The sequence below is a fragment of the Argopecten irradians genome, chromosome 11 (assembly GCF_041381155.1).
Source record: "Argopecten irradians isolate NY chromosome 11, Ai_NY, whole genome shotgun sequence".
Lineage (NCBI taxonomy): Eukaryota > Metazoa > Mollusca > Bivalvia > Pectinida > Pectinidae > Argopecten > Argopecten irradians.
The window spans coordinates 16,743,693-16,755,702 of NC_091144.1; the positions used below are offsets into that span (position 1 = coordinate 16,743,693).

Below are 12,010 nucleotides of genomic sequence, written 5' to 3' on the forward strand. Positions count from 1 at the left end.
GCTTAATTATGAAACAAAAATAAGCACAAAAAAGTTAACAGTTCATCCCAGTTTATTTCCACTGTCAATTCTGATTTTATGATAGTGCTTTGTGCCTTAAATTTAATGTATCTAGTCATTATTATTTATTTAACAACACTTGAAAAGAATCAATATCCTTGTTATCAACATATTTTAATTAGCAGTATGTTAGTGTCTTTTGTAACTTGTGTAAGAACATCTGAAATAGACATAAGCATTTATTCTATATACTTACTTATCAAGCAGTTACTGTGCTCTTGAAATTTATCCTACACAAAGTAATAGTTTTGTATAATGTCATTTTTACTTAATGATATGATATTATAGTGCCATTTTGATGTTTATGATCAACCACGTGATGAACATTGTGCAAAATCAAGTTACCAAAAGATTCATGCAAACTTCTTTTTAACCGAAGATAAGCAAATTTTATTTCAAATTTCGAAAAGTAACATTAAAGATTATCATTCAACTTCTATTTGATGTAATAGTTGTATAATACCGATTGAAAAGTTTCCGATGTATAAGGTTTTTGCTATGCCTCTGATCTGGCAAACAACGTTTTTGATATTTGGGTCAATTCAAAGTACTAGCCTCAATTACATTTTGTACATGACTATAAAAATGTTTTGTTAGCCAAATTTTGTTTCTGATTTCCCAATATATACTTTTGATTTATTGTCCATTGTCTGTCCGGTCCCAATTCTCCTATTTAAGATCCAATTAAAAAAAACTTCTGATAAGTTTGCTGATCACAATTACAGCGAATTTAATGTTCTTTTGTCCTTAATTGGCTATACAATATACAAACAATCATATTTCTAACAGAAGAGTTGACAATTGTTCTATTGTTTCCTTATTCAAACTATATCTCGATAGAAAGTTACTGTTACAACGATACAGAGATATGAAATTATTAAAGACTATGTCAATGTACTTAAATGAAGAACAAAATAATTAAAAAGATGATTAAAAGAATAAATGAATAAAACATTGTGCAATGATGATAAACCTTGGGGCTCTGAGCGCTTCGCGCTTAAAATGTAATTATAACAGTTTAATGTATAGATTTTAAATGTAAAAGATGGTGGTCGAGATAAGATCGTAGTTGTTGATAAGAGATAGTTGTAAAGGAGAGAAGGTGGTTGAGGTGAAACGGTAGATGAGACGAGATAGTGGTAAACGTGAGATATCGGTTGAGACGAGATGAGGGTAGAAATGAGAGGCTGTTGAGAAGAGATGGTGGCAGAAGTGAGATGGCGGTAGTAAGTGAGATAGCGGTAGAGACGAGATGGCGGTAGAAATTATATGGCAGTAGAAGTGAGATAGCGGTTGAGACGAGATGGTGGGGTGATATATGGCGGCTGAGACGGGATGACTAAAATGAAATGATGAGATGATGGTTGATACATATACGAGATGTTAGTTGGAATGAGAGGAGAGAGATAAGTAGAGAGCATGCTGGGATGTATGTATAAGAATTGTATTGAAAATGAATGTGTAAAATCCAAGAGTCAAAACGGAAAATATAATACTTGTTTTATATACGCCTGAGACTATATGAATGAGATTAGATACAGGTGTAATGAGCCAATATCTGAGCAAAAAAAAAAAAAAAAAAAAAAAACTTCTTCTCAAAAACAGAAAGGCTTAAAATCCGAAGTACTGAAAATTGAAGTTCAATAAAATTACCTTGGCTTTATGCAATGTAATTTGACTTTATATATGGTTACCATAATAATTTCCTCTATTGTGTTTATATGGTACAAAATGTGGAATTTATAACCATTTTAAAATGTTATGTAAAGTAATTAGAAATCTAAAAAATAACATGTGATGTCAATGATGCTTGCAAAAATACGGAAACTTTACCCAAAAAGGTGCCACATGTATGTGTAAACTTTCCTTGAAATAAATAGTGTAAATTACACTTTCATGTTAAGTGTAAATAACACCAAGCTATTTTTGTGTAATGTTACACCACCATTTAGAAATATTCCCACACGGTATAACACATACGCGTTTTGTTCTGTTTCCTTGGCTATGGTATGTCCCCCAGAGAAATATTGGATCGTCCAAAAGTGTTGCGAGCGCGTGATTAAATGGCTTATAAAATTGTTCTAATAGCAGTCTGGTCTCCGTTAGCATGCCGCCTACTTGTCGTCCAGAAGGCTTCCTTTTATTCAAACGCGTCCTCCTAGGTTCATTGCCATCGACATCACCTACAAATGAGATGAAATATGATTTTTATATAATTTTATTTTACAGCAATTTAATGCAACTACATAATTACTAATCATACATACCTTTTACGCTCTCATCTGTATTGCAACAGAACAGATGCTTGATTACATTAAAAACAATTGAACATAATTTGTATATGAAAAAATTGAATGAAGAGATGTAAGGTACGATAACAATTGTTACCATTCCTTCGGAATGAAATGATAACACGACAACTTTTAGCTATCAACCCGCTTATAACCGCGATTTGAATAATAAGTAAAACCCAACTATACATTTTGCTGAAATTTTGAATGTACATGTTTCGCGGCCCGATCGATCGATTGGAGTATTCATTTAAGCTACGAAAATTCATAATTAGGAAATATTTTGATTTCTGTTTAATCTATCCTAGTAATTGAATAATAAAGCTGACAAGCTAGAATTCTACATAAAATAATGTCTTCGTAATTCTGAACAAAACGGTATTTCTGACTTTTAGAAATGTTATATACAACGGCCACAATACAGCCATGACTAATGGTGGTATTTCGCAGGTTCTCGGTAATTTTACACAGCAGACGGGATACATATACTGTACATGTAGTTTGGGGTCCCGGGCGCCCTCCTTTGGAACTATTCTGAAGAATTGGGCAGGCAAATGTACCATTTAAAAATGAGTGATATTAACGAAATGTTCTGTAGAAGTGACTAAACATCATAAATGCGTAAATAATTTATGAACTAAATAGCACAAAAATGTTACAAAATCCGCCCAAAAAAGTGCAAGACTGAAATGGATCTGTTTGTGCTGTCTCGAATGCACAAAATCATGGCGCACACTATCGCACCCTCTATGAGGAATGGGTATTGTTTGCATCCGGTTGAGTAAATAAAATACACGTTAAAGCCGCCTTACTGCCTTTGAGGCAGATGCCGTTTGAATATATGTATCTCCTAACAAACTGTTTGATTATATGATTAAATTGCTAGTAGTTAAACTATAAAGTAATGCAGGTCGTTTCGGTACTGCGTACATGTAACGTAGTGTCGTTACAAAGTCATTTCAGTCATGCGAAAGTCGTTTCGGTATCCTGTGAAAGTGAACATGCCGAAATGACTTTCAAGAGGTACCAAAACGACTTTAGTAATCTGAATATTAGACAACTAAAGAAAACAAACCAGAAAAATGGTAAAAATGTAGTTTGACAATGGATATGATCAATATTATTTGAAAATGTACATTTGTATGCATTGCAGTTTAAAATAACATGATTGCTTAAGTTACTGTACAGACTTTGAGGGGAGGTCAATAATGTAATCAATGAAGATTAATTTCAAAATTTTGATGTGTTGTGTACAGTGATAGGTAACTACTGCGTGTTAATTAGGATGCCGACAGGAATCATCAGATTGACCTGCGTTAGGAAAATTAACATACATGTAAAATATCACACTGACCCGTTCAGCCATGTCAAATAGTCATGACATAAATTTTGTATGACGAACACTATTGTGTCGTCACAGATATTATCTTGATTGACACGTCGAATATAAGCCTGATTTCGCCACTCTTACATAAAACAACATTGAAAGTAATCCAAATTTTGACTCAGAGCTGAGGCTTGGCTATTCTCTCAAGGATTCAAAAAGATCTAGAATTAAATAAACAACAAGAATATTTTTTTAAGATTTTTCCTTGTAAAGGACGTTGTTGAAATCATCTTGATACCCATCGAGTCTGGTGGTCACTCATTGAGGTCAAGGTGCGGTTTTAAACTAAGCACCATGAATGCTCTTTTTTCTCAGAAACACTGAAAGTTTTGACTATGTTTCCATAAATAATATAGTTACACATGTACGAAATAAATAGAATCTTACATCCGTGGCTAGATTGTACATCATTTGAAATTGATTAAACTTGAATTTGTAAAATTTGATATACCACGAGCCTGTAAGGCTCCCTTTATTTAAGAAAATGGCAGAGTAATAGCCTAATCATCCTCAATACATCATGGGTTACTATCACTGACATTATATCTACCCCTGCACTATCTCATAATTAATTGATCACCAGCTGTCAATCAAACCGCATTGTTTGTTCTGACATTGAATAGAAACACGTGCATTTGTGGGTAGAGGCGTGGCTATATTACAGCTGGCGATCGTATTTAAATCTGCAGGCTACAGAAGATACAGGTAAATTGATCATTTAACGTACACCAAAGGAATTGTATAATGTGGTTATGATATTTCTGACAGATTAATATAGTTCCTCATGTTGTCATAAATAAAGTTATCAAAATGCATTTTATACCACATCAAACTTTATAATGCGTATAAATCTTGAAAGAAAAAAAGCACTTTTAAAATACTTAAAAATAATATCTCTTGATTAGATAATTAATATCGCGCAATGTAGATCACATACAATAAAAGTAGTGATGCGGTTCCGAATTAGCGCCTGGGGAAGGACATCGGTCTCTGTTAATTTTGTATCTGATGATGGAGAGACAAAATAGACACTTATATTTAAAATGCACATTTTGATGTAGGATAATAGGATTTTTGTGGAACTAGAAAGGTAAGATCCAATTGTATTTAGAACTGACTTTCCTATAATAGTTTTGTAGGACTTAGTGTGCCTGATTTCGAGCACTGTTTCAGAAAGCCGGTCACCACTCCATTTTTTTACTGTTAATCCCGTATAACATATAAGTTTCTATTAATGCCCGCTAGTATTTATTGATATCCCCCCAAACAAAATGTTAATCAATGTTCTTGCGATGAAGTTGGTTTAGCTTCTCATTAACACTGTCATCGTCTTTTGGTTAGCTTTGGTGTATGTATAGGTCTACCAAGTCGTTCGCATTAATATCTCCATACATCTGTATCTATATTGGGCCTCTGTTCTGTTCAGCATTCCAGACTGATATAAGTAATCTTATGTCTGTTTTAAAGTTATTTCCCTTTTAATTAAATCACAACATTTCGATGTAATTTCTGTTCTCGGAAGATATACAATATTACAGTCGCTCCGTATTGCTGTGTACATTTTTATGGCGTGTAAAGACCAAAAGAACTGATTGTTCGTAAATTATGTTTAACATTCCATCAGTTGATTTTACCTAGAAATTACAAGGTGTAAATTTATTTAAAAAGCTTACATGTTCATTGAATGAACCCGATATGTTATATTTCTCCTTGAATTTAAAGTTTAATTATCCCAAATACAAATTCTATGTGATGATACGTTTTGGCTTTGTTTACTGTCTACTGGCGCCTATGTGTGTTTTACAATGTTTGTATTCCTACACTGCAGCCATACTCTCAAATACTATACAATTATAGCATTTTGATGAGGTCGACGCATGTGTTTTATTGACCAAAGAAAAAATAATTGACAGAGGACATGAATCGACTGAATTCAAAATGCTGCATTGTTTTATTATTTGAATTGGTTTAATAATACAACAATTTAGTGTATACATCTGTATTTGTATTTCAGGATATATTACCATAAAATTGAACGAGTAAATAGCAAAATGATCATACCAATGATACGAGGATTAAGATACAGTTTTCCTTTTGATCCTGATTTCCAGATACATGTACCGTAGAAGATGACGAATGCATCACCATACTGCATAGTTCTCAATGTCCGATAAACGACGTGTAATAAATATTACTGTATAAATAAAAGCACCGCCCTTACGTGTATCATAACTACATCTTTGTATTTTTAGCTTCGTCGTTGTTTAAAATGTTTCATTTCTCATCAAGACTACCGGCAAAGATGCAAACTCGTCTGTCTATCATTCACTTTGTTCGACGAAAATGTGTTACCAACAAAATCGGTATCTTAAAAAATGATCAACGTTGTAATGCATGTCGCATTCAAACGCTTGAATGCCTTCGACGCTTTGATGCACGGAATCGGGAAATCCTTATTAATTTATAGACAAATCGGTCAATCAACTTTTTTCAATCAACTTTTAACAGTCGATCATTGTTTTGTAAGGGGTCACGTGGGGTACCGAGGTCCAATGAGATTGACGGAAAAACCAAGAAATATAATAATATACAATCATAGCCTTTTGATGAGGTCGATGCATGTTTTTATTAACCGAATTCAAAATGCTACAATTGCTTTATTATTTTCTTTGGTTTTCTTTACATGCAATCAAGGATTTAAAAGCGTCACCTACGTCCTTGATGCAATACATAAAAACGCATACATGTGACAGTCGAGTGTGAGTATCTACGTCGATTTTCAGCTATAATATATAATACTATATAAATCTATCGGATTTTTTGGATGATTGTTTTATAATATGGCCTCCGGAAAAAAGCATAGAGAATTTCCATAAAGAAACTTAATTCTTTACACGGGGACACAAATGGATGTTTTGGTCAAGATTGAAGATGGCCATTTTCAAACTAATATTTATATTCAAAACCTACCGATTCTCATAATTATCTGATTTTACACAAGTCATCCACAAACAATATAAAGGAAAATTATACCTTATAATTTAGCTTCTAGGTTGGTTACCAATCGTTAGCGACAGCAATTTGCTAAACTGAAAATTGAATGAACTTTTTGAATTTTTAAAATCATGTAATTATCCTGAAGAAATCATAATGGAATGGTATGAGAAAGGCTCATAAAATAGAGGGCCCTTAACTGGTCAAGTACATACTAATAGTGTTTGGAGCGGAAAAAAGGACACTGTGATTCCGTTTGTATCATAACATTTAATCAAAATAATTTTGATATGTTTCCAATTATTCATAACGTATGAAACCTATATGAGAACGGATGATAAGATGAAACAGATATTGACAAAAACCACAATCATTAATAGCAAACGACAACTTAAATACTCGAAAGACTATTATGCTCTTCAAAAATTCCAAAGGGAAGAACAAGAACCCATGTGTGTCTAAATAAAATAAGCCAAGATGAGGCACTTGCAATATTATTTTAGAAGGCGAAAGTAATATTTTATAAGAATAATTTTCAATTTCAGGATTAAATCAAACATGAATTGTCGATCAAAAATGGTTATATATGCACTGTATTTGGTTATATGTTCTGAGTTCTATATTGGGCAAACTGGTAATGAGTTGCGACAACGGATTACTGTACACAGACAACAAATTAAGGCAAACAGTTGAAGATTTCCTCATGTCGAGTAAGACACATTCATAAATGTGCAAGTGATGTTTTTGTTATTCCCTATTTATCAAATTGAAAATATTGTTGACAGAGAAGGAAAAGAATCAAATTTAATAGCTTTATTAAAACCAGGTTTAAATAGTTCAGTTTAATTTGGAAGTGTGACTTCTAATATGTGTATCTTATGACGTCATAGTGTATTGTTTACTATGACCTTATCAATCCTTGTTATTTGTGTTGTTTGCCTTATCAACATCAATAAACATCTCCTGAAGAACAGCGGCAGCTGGGAAAACGTTGGAGATCGATCGCAGATTTGTTTTAGTGTTTGTTTTTTATATTTAAATTCCATCACATGGATTATTCAACATCTATTTATTATATATATAGTCAAGTGCCCTAAATTCGTCAGGGACCTGTTTTCGTCATGTTTACAATTTGGCTTATATCTCATGAACTATCGCGTGATTTCATAAAGAGATGTGTCGTCTGCCAAAGCAGATTTGATCAAGGAAGATTTGTCTTGCTTAAAAGGGTGTGTGTGCTATAAGCCAAGTGATTTTATAAAAACGATGTAGAAATTATACGACCTGAAACGCAAGGTATTTGTTTAAGTCCATGTTTAAATGAAACCTTTAAAACCCTAGACGTCAGCGTTTGACTGTCCATGTAGCACTGATCAGCAGTATGTCAACAAAGTACCGGAAGTCACGTGTCTGATCATTTGATTCATAGCCCAAATTATTTGGGTTATTACAAATTATTTTTGCGATTTAACTTACACGAAATTTTTGGTGGCGGTACATTGTTGAAAACATAAACGTTATTCTATGTAAACAGAGGCGTTCACCACTTTCAATAACCAATAGGTATATCCAAAATGTTCCGAGAATTTAAGACAAAAGTATTTATATATTTGTATTGATAAAATTGAGGTTACATTTTATTTTCTTGCTGGATTGTTTGACATACGGAAGATTTGATTACCCTGATCCGAATATTGGTCATGTCAAGGGTTACATATATATATCCAAAATGATTCCGAGAAATCACAACTTTCTTTTTATTAGTTCTGGTTTCCAAACAATGTAGAAGACGGTGAATGCTTTATCAAACCCATACTGTGTTTTTCATAGTTCTCAACTGTTGGATTACTGTAAATGTATAAAAACAAGCACCGCTGGTATCGTTTCATCTTTGTATTTGTAGTTCCGACATTGTTTAAAATGTTTTATTACTCCTCTACCGGCAGAGAGATACATCTGCAGCTGTGTCTGCATATCATTCTCAGTGTTTGACGAAAATGTGTTTCCAAGAAAATCGGCATCTTAGAAACGCTTTAATTATCAACGTTGTAATGCATGTCGCATTCAAACGCTTAAATGACTTCGACGCTTTGATGCACTGGTTCGGTAATTCCCGATCTAATTATAGACAGATCGGTCAATCAACTTTTTTCAATCAACATTTACCATTCGATCATTATCTTATAGGGGGTCACGTGGGGTGCCGACGTACATCGAGATTGGCGGAAAAATCAAGAAAAATTATTATACCATTTGGTATACTAGTGATGTATAGAATAGTTTTAAAGATGCTCCACCGCCAAAAGACCCTAAATGATACTCATCATTTGAACAACAATTGGTGTTTAATCGTGTATACATATGTCTAATTAACACAAACATATATGTAAAATAATTTATTTTGCTTTTGGTGCATGCGCAGTCAGAACTATAGATCTATATAGAACATAGTGCCACGGATTTTTTTCGGGATGCAATTAATTATTTCTAATATTTTTATCTTGAAGTAAGATTAGAAGCTCAAACTTTTCAATGGTGGTAATGGTGTAAAGTAAGTAACTTTTGTAACTGAGAAAAAATACCTAATCGTCTGATCCTGATTTATAGTGAAAAAACACCATTCGTCAGCGGTGGAGCATCTTTAACAACTGTTAATTTACAAGAGATAATAAATACTTATGCATACGTTCTTCAATCGGGCATTTTGACTCAGAATAAACAAACGAATGGAAACGTACAATATGCAAAGGAATAATGAATATCAAAACTTGTAACACAGTAATGTTATTTTAGTTATAAAAGTACAGTACTTACTTAAATCTAGAAACTTGAAGATTTTAGACGCGACCATCGTTTGGTTCTTTGAGTAGTCATCTAATGAGGTGATGAAGAATTGTTTCCTGGGAAAAACCGTTATCCAATCTTCAAGAAACACGGCATATAGACCTACTGTAAGCCGTAAATGCGCAAAATTACCCTACAAAGAAAATGAAATATGATATGACCTTGACCTCATTTAAAGCAACTAATTAAGGTTCATGGGCTGGAAGAATCCTCGACACCGATTACAGGTACAGTAGACACATCCTAAGCTAAATTGCGAATTCGAATCGTCGTAAAAATTTAGAAAGGGCAAGACTTCGATGTTTCCGAAATGCTAGTTGTGAAACTCTATGCTAATTTTATGTGCCTAAATTAGATATGTTTGTTTCAGAAGATATGAATCTTAGTATCATGTAACGTTATCTTAACCCTGGCCGTGAATGGGCCGGTAAACGTAAACAAGCAAACAAACAAGAATGGCGATACTAGTAGGCATTAAGACGAGATAATAAGTTAATAAGATATAATTTAGAAAAAAAGAAGGTTGTTTGTGAATGTTTTACAGTAGAATGGAAACAGGATATATATGAAATCCCGAATCATTATGTCACACAACCCGTCTGATAATCCATTGACTTCACACGTATATATTTTAGGTAATAAATGGCGTAAAGTTATCGTCAGTCGTCGTGCTCCGTCCGCCGTTCTTATTTTTTTCATTCAAACGACTGCTTCTCAATAACTGAAGGACCCTATTAGGTCTTGATAACCAGTTTTCTTCAAATAAATTACTTTGACCTTCATTTAAAGTCACAGGGATCAAATAGAAACCTGATATCAGGCATCCACGGTGACAGGAGTAGGGTCATGTAATGGCATCCTTCCTTGTGTGCAACATTCGTATTGCGAAAAACAATGTTTGAATAAATTAACGTCCTATTAACAGCCAAGGTCACGTAAGGACGGCTACCCATGTATGCGGTGTATGAATTCGAAGTAGGGGTGTGCGTTTTAGGAGACTACGGTATGTCCGTGTGGTATCTTGTTTTATATTGGGATCACTGAAGCATGCCGGCGAAGACACTACAAAACACAACCCTCAGGGTCCCATTATACTGACAACGGGCGAACCAGTCGTCCCACACCCTTTATGCTAAGCGCTAATCAGGAGCAAATTCTACCACTTTTAAGACTGTGTCTCGGCCGGGGGACAGAATCAGGAGCTTTCCTTATAAGGGCGAGCGTTCAACCGAAGGCCAAAAGTGAGGTGGTGTCAAGGGAGACGATAGGAAGAATAAAGTTGGTTAGGAAGAAGAGAAAAAATATGGTGCTTAGTTTAGGCGCCTTTTACGATCATACCATAGTAATAGGGCCAGTGGATACAATTAGTACGCCCTACCTACAGGGACAAGAAAATAAGTTATTGCCGATGTTGATATATGATCCACAACTTACCCTATATGCGCAATAACGTAGACTGTGCCTCATCATACAATCATTAAATGTAGCCACGGCTCTTTGTGCTCTGATGTGAAAATCCTCTACTGACTTATTTTGTACCGCTTTGAAATATAAGTAGTCGGAATATAACCTGAAATGCATGATTGCCAACTTTTACTGCATATCTCCAGTATTGCGATGTTCCTGATATTACATGTGTATTTCTAGTATCACGATGTTCCTGATATTATCTCCAGTATTATGATATTCTTAACGCAGCATGTATTGATGATGTCACGCAATTGCCTATCGCGTGTGAGATGTCATACACCCTCCTGTAAAAGATTAATAGGATTTTTCCCGTGTTTGAAGGTAGGAGTGAGAAATCTCTACCCAGGGAGGAGATTCACGACTGTCTTACCCGAGGCTTGCCGAGGGTAAGACTTTCAGAAATCTCCTCCGAGGCTAGAGAGTTCTCTGTCCTTCTCTCTGGGTAGGAAATGTTCCTTATTCTGACCATGTAATTCTCCCAACCCCAGTGTTGAAATCAACAAATACGCGATTAAAAAATCAATAAATAAATTTTCCATTTTACTTTGCCAAAATCTTTGGTAAGCTTGTTGCACTGTGACAAACAATAATGTAAATCATTTTGAAATATTCACAGCCATAGAAATATTAACTAATATGTATGAAAACATGTGAAGTAAGTCTTTTTACCGGGTAGATATCATTGAAATATGTGAAGGTAGGTGAAATTCCGATTGCGAAGACCATAAGGTCAAAGTGCAGCACGCGCCTGAAGCACGAGCTCAAGCTCGAATGAGATATTTATCGTCCAATTGGACTGCACTGGTTAATTTTTATTTGCATATTACGTTTAATAACTTCCGGTTTACCCTCACGGGAAGTGCAGATATCTCCGATAGGGTAGAAAGCATAGTCTATGTCTTTAGATGTCTATATCATCAGATGGCCATGGTGGGTTATCCAAATCCCCTTTCGTCCGTCGTCC

At 34.4% G+C, this 12,010-nt stretch overlaps 1 long non-coding RNA gene across 1 annotated transcript; it reads right to left on the bottom strand.

The window, feature by feature from the left end:
* Positions 1 to 1,636: 1,636 nt before the first annotated feature.
* LOC138334860 (uncharacterized) lies at positions 1,637 to 11,213 on the bottom strand. Its single transcript, XR_011210198.1, has 3 exons — positions 11,011 to 11,213; positions 9,547 to 9,709; positions 1,637 to 2,243 (listed from the first exon to the last, which is right to left on the bottom strand). It is a non-coding gene; the product is annotated as an uncharacterized lncRNA (long non-coding RNA).
* Positions 11,214 to 12,010: the final 797 nt, after the last annotated feature.